We start from the raw sequence: 7,598 nt of genomic DNA, 5'->3' as shown, positions 1-7,598 counted from the left end.
CCGCTGAGCTAAATCCCCAGCCCCTCTTTAGGCCTATATGAATGGCTGCTTCATTGTATGTATTTGGCTAATGATCTACGGAGATTTGGAAGGAGCAGCCAGAGACCTACTAAATAATATGGAAGTTGAGCCAGTGCATTTCCCCTGGAGGAAACTTGTGGGGAGATAAGCGAGGCTAGAACGCTGCTGCTAAGCAGAACCTCAATAAAGACTTGATGGCATCTGTAAAAGGCGAGATGATGACAATGCTCAACCTTATAGGGCTGTCCTGAGAGTAATGAGATACTACTTGAAAGAGCTCAGAGTAGTTCTATATACATAGTAAATGTTAAATAATGCTAATTATTATCATAGGCTTGGAATATTTGATGTCTGCATCTTCCTAAGATGAGTGGCCATTCATTCCTTCATTCATTCTTTAATTAATTCAAAAAATGTTTGCTGAGTATTACTGTATATAAGGGCCTATGCCAGGTACTCATGAATTATGGGTTACAAATGGTTTATCATTCAAGGAGCTGGGAGGGCTGTGTTATGGCTTATATCTAGTTGTTCTCCAAGGCCTTATGCATGCATAGGTGGGGCTTTTCCAAACTGGCTGGATCTAGGGTCTCAGATACTGGGATTAAGAGTGTGTAGTACTAAATTAGTTCACTGATTGGAATTAGTATAGTTCCTGGTGGCACCACCCAAAAAGATGGTATTCTTGATTAAAGGGAAGGCAGGCAGGCTGGCTGCTGCTTGTTTCCTACTGCTGCTAACTCCTGCCTGCTCTGCCATGAAGTGTTTCCCCTCTGTGATACCCCTCTGCCATGGCACCATGCCTTGGAGCTAGCTGATTATAGACTGAATCCTTTACAAACTGTGAGCTAAATAAATCTTTTGTCTTTTAATTTGTGGGTCTTGGGCATTTTGTTTCAGCAATGAGAAAAGTAACTAAGACAGGTTGTTTGTTTGTTTCTCCTGAGAATAATCTGAGGGGTTGATAATGAAAAGGAAAGAATAGTTGAACTGCTGCCAGCCTAAGTAAACAGAAATTTCTCTCATCTAGAAAGAGTACAGGCATGGGAGTCAGAGTGCTTCTAGGTTCTGGTGCCATGACATGATCACAGCACCAAGATCAGCTGGTGTGGTATGGGGTGGGAGGTAGTGGACATGACCCTGGGACTTTCTCTTTGTGTTAATTAGGGTGCTCTAGAGAAACAGAATCATTATAAAATGTATGTGTAATTATATAAAGGGATTTATTAGGTAGGCTTACAGGATCAGAAGCAGAAAAAGTCCAAAATGAGTGCCTGCATGCCTGAGAGCTGGAAGATCTGGCAGCCGTCAAAAGTTGAGTTCCAGGAAGCTCACTGCAGTCACCAGTGTAAGTCTGTGTGCAAGGACTGAAGAGTCTGCACTGGAAGACCAAAAAAGGAGTCCAATGTTCAAAGCCAATGGCAAAGACTATAGTGCTTCCAAAACAGAAGCACTGCCTTCTTTTCCCTTTATTCCATCCAGCCTACAAGCCTATTGGTGGTGTCACCTATATCTAGGATTAGTTTTCTCCCCTCAGTTTTCTGACCTACATGTCCATTATCCACAGACAAACCCAGAGCTTTACAAATCTGCTAGATGGTTCTTACTTAAATCAGGTTGACATATCTCAATGAATTATCATATTTATAAAGTCATCTCCTAAAAGCAATACAATGAACTCAAATTCCCCATCTCAGTCTCAGGACAGTGGGAAATAGGGGTTGGCTGCCTCCTTTCACAGAACTTGAGGTGCTCATGCAACAGGCATCCTGCTCCTTTAGGCCCGAAGAAGCTTCAAATGCTGTTATACTGATCTTAGATGGAAAGAAACATTCTCTGCTGAGGCCACCTGGGCTCTGAGCCACAGGTTCTGAATCACTAGTAGTTTCCTGGGGCCAAGGCTGATGTGTTCCCAGAATCTACTTTGGATTATAATTAATTATAGAATTTCTGTTTGGCAGAACTGGGCTGGACCCTGGAGGAAATGTCATTCAATCTTATCAGTTTGCAAAGGAAATCCCTTAAAACCAGAGAAAACCAGGTTCTCCATACTCTCTGCACAGTTCTTCCCCCTTTTTAGCACAAATATCATCTCTACACCAATAGTCCATGTGCTGGCTGGGACATTTGCATGTTATTCACAGCCTAAGAATTTTGCATTAAATGTAAAGCCTAATATATTTGAACTATAATATAAGATTTCATCAAGAAACTTCCAGGTTTTAGTATGGAAGATGGTAGGATGTTCTTTCCAAGTTACAAAAAACTGACATCTATTGCACTTTATCATTTATGTAGATTGGTGTCCCTTCGAGGAATCATCCTCCTCATCATCACCGTTATCCTGGCTGTCACTCTGGCCATCAGCAAGGACCACCACCAGCAGCAACAATCACCATTGTTGTCAAAGTGGATACTACGGGGCTAGATCAGTGGTTCTCAAAATGTAGTTCTGCACCAGAAGCATTAGATTCACTTAGCAACTTGTCAGAAATCAAGCAAGCCCAGTAGGTGGTTGTGATGTACAATGAATCTTGAACACCACTGTGCTAGACTGTGCCAAGGGCTTTTAATGTTTTATCTCATTTGTTCCTCAGAATTGCTCTCTGTGATAAGCACCATTATATTCATTTTGAGAAAATTGAGACGTAGTGAGGTTAAGTAACTTCACCAAGGTCACACAGCTTGTAAGGGGTATAACGAGGTCCTGGAACACATTTGTTTTACTGCACTGTACCACATTTTCAGCGGGAGCAAAATTTGTCTCTGCTTATCTGCACAAATTCTCTGAAAATAAAAGTAAATTTTCCTCCTGTGTATGACAGGAAGTTGGAGTTTATATTTATTCAGCCTCATTCCCTGTATAACTAGTGTGTTCCATGTCTACAGTGTGGCCTCTGAGGTAGTGGCATGTTTGCAAGTCCTGCCTCATCTTCCCTTGAAATCAAGCCAGAGAGGGTTCCTGAGCAGGATCTGTGGCCACTGAGGTCTGTGGTAGAGAGCGGAGTGGGCAGAGCAAGATGAACCTGGGACCAGTCACTGAATAAGGAAGTGGAGATGAAGAAGAAGTAACACCAAAAGAGAAAGGAAGTAAATAAGGGCCAGTATTCCATAAATAAGTAGTCAGATACCGATTATACCGATGAACAAACTGAACCTACAGGGCGATCATGTGACACATGTAAAAGCACTCAGTGGGAAACATGATCTAGGGTTTGACATTGGTGTTTTTGAGGTTAAGTTCAGAGCTCATTCTACAGTAGGCAATGGCATATGAAAAGCATACATGGTAGGTTATGAAGAAACATCCATTGACAGGGCTTCCTATCTTGAGAGTCATAGTGACCTTCAGAGGATTAATGAGCCTACTGAAACCAAATGAAAATGTAGAAATTGTGGAACATGTACATTTCTATCACACGCACACCTGCATTAGTACTGTATTCTCTAAAGAAACAGATCCAATAGGAGATTATATATATATATATTCCCTGTATAACTGTATATGTGCATATTCCCTGTATAACAATTGTACACATATATATATGCACATATACAATTGTTTTTTGCTGTACTGGGGATTGAACCAAAGGCCTTTGCACTGACCTACATCACAAACTTCCTTGTTTTTTATTTTTTATTTTGGGACAGGGTCTTACTAATTCACTGAGTTGCCCAGTCTTGGCTAGAATTTGTGATTCGCTTGCCTCAGCTTCTGAGAGTCCTGGGATTACAGGCATGTACTACATGCTCACCTTAAATACAATGATAAGGAATTGGATCATATAACTATAGAAGCTGAGAAGTTTCATGGTCTGCCATTTGCAAGCTGGAAACCCAGAGAATAAATGGTGTAATTCTAATTGAAGTCCAAGACCCTGAGAACCAGGACGGCTGGAGGTATAATTTCTAGTCTGAGTGCCAGATAAGACTATTATCCTAGCTCAAAAAAAATCAGGCAGAGAGAATGAATTATCACCTATGTATGATCCTTCATTGTATTCAGGCCTCCAGGGTACCCAGGGTATTGAATGAAGCTCACTCACAATGGAAGACTAATTTTTCTTTGTAACTCTACCAACTCAAAGGTTAATCACATCCAGACACACTTTACAGACACTTCCAAAAAATACTTTAACCAAATACCTGTGCACCCCATAGCCTAGTCTAGTATACATATACAATTAAGCATCAGAGAGAGAGAGAGAGAATGAATAAGACAGAAGAAACTTTCTCCCTCCCATTTCCAGTACAGCTTCTGTGCAGATTGCCGTTTCTAAAGATGGCTGCAGGCACACACTCCCCTCAGCACACGCTCTTTCTTCTAATAATGTAGCCAACACTTCTCCCACTGAGAGGAGGGATCTGCAACTCTTTCCTCTGAATCTGGACAGGGGTTTGTAAAAGCTCCAACCAAGAGATAACAAAATAAGTGGAAACCTGTGGTCAGGTGAGTGAGTCCTAATAAGGATGCAAGTCCTCTTCCCTTCCTACCTGCTTTCCTTGGAACCCAGCTCCAGTGTTACTGGGAAGCTTAAACATTTTGACTCACCTGGAGTGGGGGTGACAGGAGAAGAGTTTCCCCCAGCTGACAGCTAGCATAGCCTCTCAGACACGTGACTGAGATTTCAGATGCTCCCAGCTCTTAGATTTTGTGTCTGAGATCCCAGCAACTGTGGAGCAGAATCAAGCCATTGTGGATGTACCATCTTCAAATTCTGTCCCATGGGATCTGAGAGCGCAGTGAGTGGGGTTGTCACTAAGTTGAGAGTGATTCATTGTGCAGTTCTAAGAACTGGATCACCACTTCCAACCTTTTCTCTACCTTGCTGTCCTGATGTTTTTCAACAATTCTTTTGTGGTATTTTCATGCCTCAGATCAAGACACTTGTGGGTTCCTGTTGGCTACAAGTTAAATGCTTGTCCAAGAGTGTTCTGTTTTCCCAGCCTCAGAACTTGTGCTATGGATGTCACCACCTGCTAAACATTAACCAGACTGAGGAAGCTCTTCAGATTCTAGAAGCTGTTAGTTTCCCAAACTCATGTGTGAGCAATAGTTCATTTGGCTATAAACAGGTTTTCATTGATTCTTAGCAAAAAGTTAGACTTTTCCATTTTCTTATAGTTATATCAGTTACATTTTGTTCCCTTATTTTTTTTTTCCTGGTACCGGGAATCGAACTCATGACGTTGCACTTGCCAGGCAGGCGCTGTGCTGCTGAGGTAAATCCTCAGCCCCAGTGTATCAATTGCACTTTAGAACTATCTCTGTCCTCTCATTTTTCTCTCTCCCTCCTTTCCTTTTTCCCTCCCTCCCTTCTTCCCTTCCTTGTTTCTTTTCTTCCTTCCCTCCTCTCTCTCTACTTTATCTCCCTCTCTTCCTTCCCGCCTTCCTTCTTTCCTTCCTCCCTCCCTCCCTTCCTTCCTTCCTTCCTTCCTTCCTTCCTTCCTTCCTTCCTTCCTTCCTTCCTTCCTTCCTTCCTTCCTTCCTTCCTTCCTTCCTTCCTTCCTCTCTTCCTTCCTTCCTGTTAAAATCCTTACTAGGCAGAATAAAAAGTTGGCCATTAAATACCAGTTTCTCAATTCTTAAAAAAAAATTAACACTTAAAAGTGTGAGAATCAATGGCCCACATAATGAAGTCCAAACCACTTAGCCTGGCATTCAATATTTTATGCGGTATGAATTGAGTCCTTTTCTAATGGTATGATAATTGGGCCCACCCACAATATAGTTCCCCATTATGTTCCTCAGGTAAGTTATGAACTTCTAAGAAAAGCAGATATTTAGTAAAGTGTTATTTCTTTGGGAAACATGCTTTAAAACACAATTCATTGGTTTAGGTTAATTTTTTAAAACATAAGCTACTTTGAAGTTAGGCACTTAATTCATAATGATTAGCATAAATCATATTTCCATTCCAATACAGGCTGTGCACACACTCAACTCTCATGACAGTCTACTTGCTCATGTTGACTTTACACACCCAGAGCAAAGTGAACATCCATGCACGGACAGACAGACTCTGTGGCTAGAAGGACAGAGCTCAGGCAAGTCCCATGCCATAGCTAAGCTAAGCTGCAATTCTGAGTTCCTGTCTATTCATGTGGTTCTCCATTCATCTCTGCATATCTGCTTTCAGGAGTTCTGAAAGTGACCTGATATGCAGTCTGATATTTGAGAAAGAGCCAATGTGGGTGCTACATACATAACTCATCCAGGTCCTTGACATTCCCCATTGTATTTGTCCACGAATCACTGCCCATCCCCAGGACCAGGAGCAGCTGCAGCTCAGTAGCCCTCTGCTGGAGAATGTAATTGCATCTTTTTTGGACTTGCAGCCATCTGGTCCAGCTTCAGTTAATCAGTGGCCTGCCACCTCGCTGGGATAATACTTCGTTTGGGGTTTGTTGACCTCTGTCCCTTCAAGTGGCCTGGTGTCTGGTGATTCAGAGTGATAAATACACACAGGATTCATAATAATGACATGCACGATTAGGAACACTTTCTCAACATTGTAATTCAATTTGCATTTAGGTCTGGTTAACCTGAGGGGCAGGCATGTTAATCCTCACACAATACAGATTGATTACTGCTTTCTCAAATTTTTCTTCCTTCAAATGACATGCCCCAGCAGCCTGGAATTTGTCAATTTAGGGTGCCACCCAAGGAGAACAAATAACTGACTTATAAAATCCATTGGAATAAATACATTACTTCTGTGTAGAGCAACAACATAAAATTATACCCCAAAGAAGGTACCCTATGTAATATAGTGTACCCCTGAGATATCTCTGTGCTGCTATTAAATTTATTAATGGAGCTGGGTGTGGTGGCACATGCCTGTAATCCCAGCACTTGGGAGGCTGAGGCAGTAAGATCATTGCAAGTTCGAGACCAGCCTGGGCTATAAAGTGAGCTCAAGGCCAGCCTGAATGGCATAGCGAGACCCTGTCTCAAAAAAAAAAAAATTATTAATAGGGGTTAGGAAGTCTCGGCAGTAATGTTGGTCTATCATGTCTACCCAGTCCTGTTGTTCGATGGAACTGGTGGACACTTACCAGCCTAAATGATAAAGGGTTAGGACTGGGAAAACAGATGGAGATGTTGGCCCCTGGCCTCATAAGGCTTTACCCATCTTTTCTGTGGTGAAGTTCTGTTACTCACAGTGCTCAAGGATCCCTTGCTCACCTCCTGAAATGTCAAGGAACCTGGGGATGTCTCAGTGACCTTCGTGGAAAACCTTAGATATCCCATCTTGGTGTGGAGGTTTCTCTGCTCTGGCTCATGCATAAAAATAGAACTGTAAAACAGGCAAGGCTCAGGAATTCCTCCCCCAATCCCTCTCTCTTTCCCTCCCTCCTTCATTCTCTCCTTGCTTTCTTTCTTTCTTTTTCTTTCTTTCTTTCTTTCTTTCTTTCTTTCTTTCTTTCTTTCTTTCTTTCTTTCTTTCCTTCTTTCTTTCTTTCACCTCCCTTCCTTTTTTCCTTCCTTCCTTCCTTCCTTCCTTCCTTCCTTCCTTCTTTCTTTCTTTCTTTCTTTCTTTCTTTCTTTCTTTCTTTCTTTCTTTCTTTCTTTC

The 7,598-nt window shown here is 41.9% G+C and overlaps 1 long non-coding RNA gene across 2 annotated transcripts in view; it reads left to right on the top strand.

The window, feature by feature from the left end:
* Positions 1 to 2,786, top strand: part of LOC102006507 — a 31,014-nt gene extending 28,228 nt beyond the window's left edge. For both annotated transcript variants that reach the window (XR_262343.1, XR_262344.1), the window contains exon 3: positions 2,320 to 2,786. This is a non-coding gene — a long non-coding RNA (uncharacterized LOC102006507). The remainder of the gene's footprint in view (positions 1 to 2,319) is intronic.
* The last annotated feature ends 4,812 nt before the right edge of the window (positions 2,787 to 7,598 follow it).

The sequence above is a fragment of the Chinchilla lanigera genome, unplaced genomic scaffold (genome assembly GCF_000276665.1).
Source record: "Chinchilla lanigera isolate Chin_1 unplaced genomic scaffold, ChiLan1.0 scaffold00044, whole genome shotgun sequence".
NCBI classification, from domain to species: Eukaryota; Metazoa; Chordata; class Mammalia; order Rodentia; family Chinchillidae; genus Chinchilla; species Chinchilla lanigera.
The sequence above is the reverse complement of the archived record's forward strand: the minus strand, read 5'-3'. Positions and strand labels throughout refer to the sequence as shown.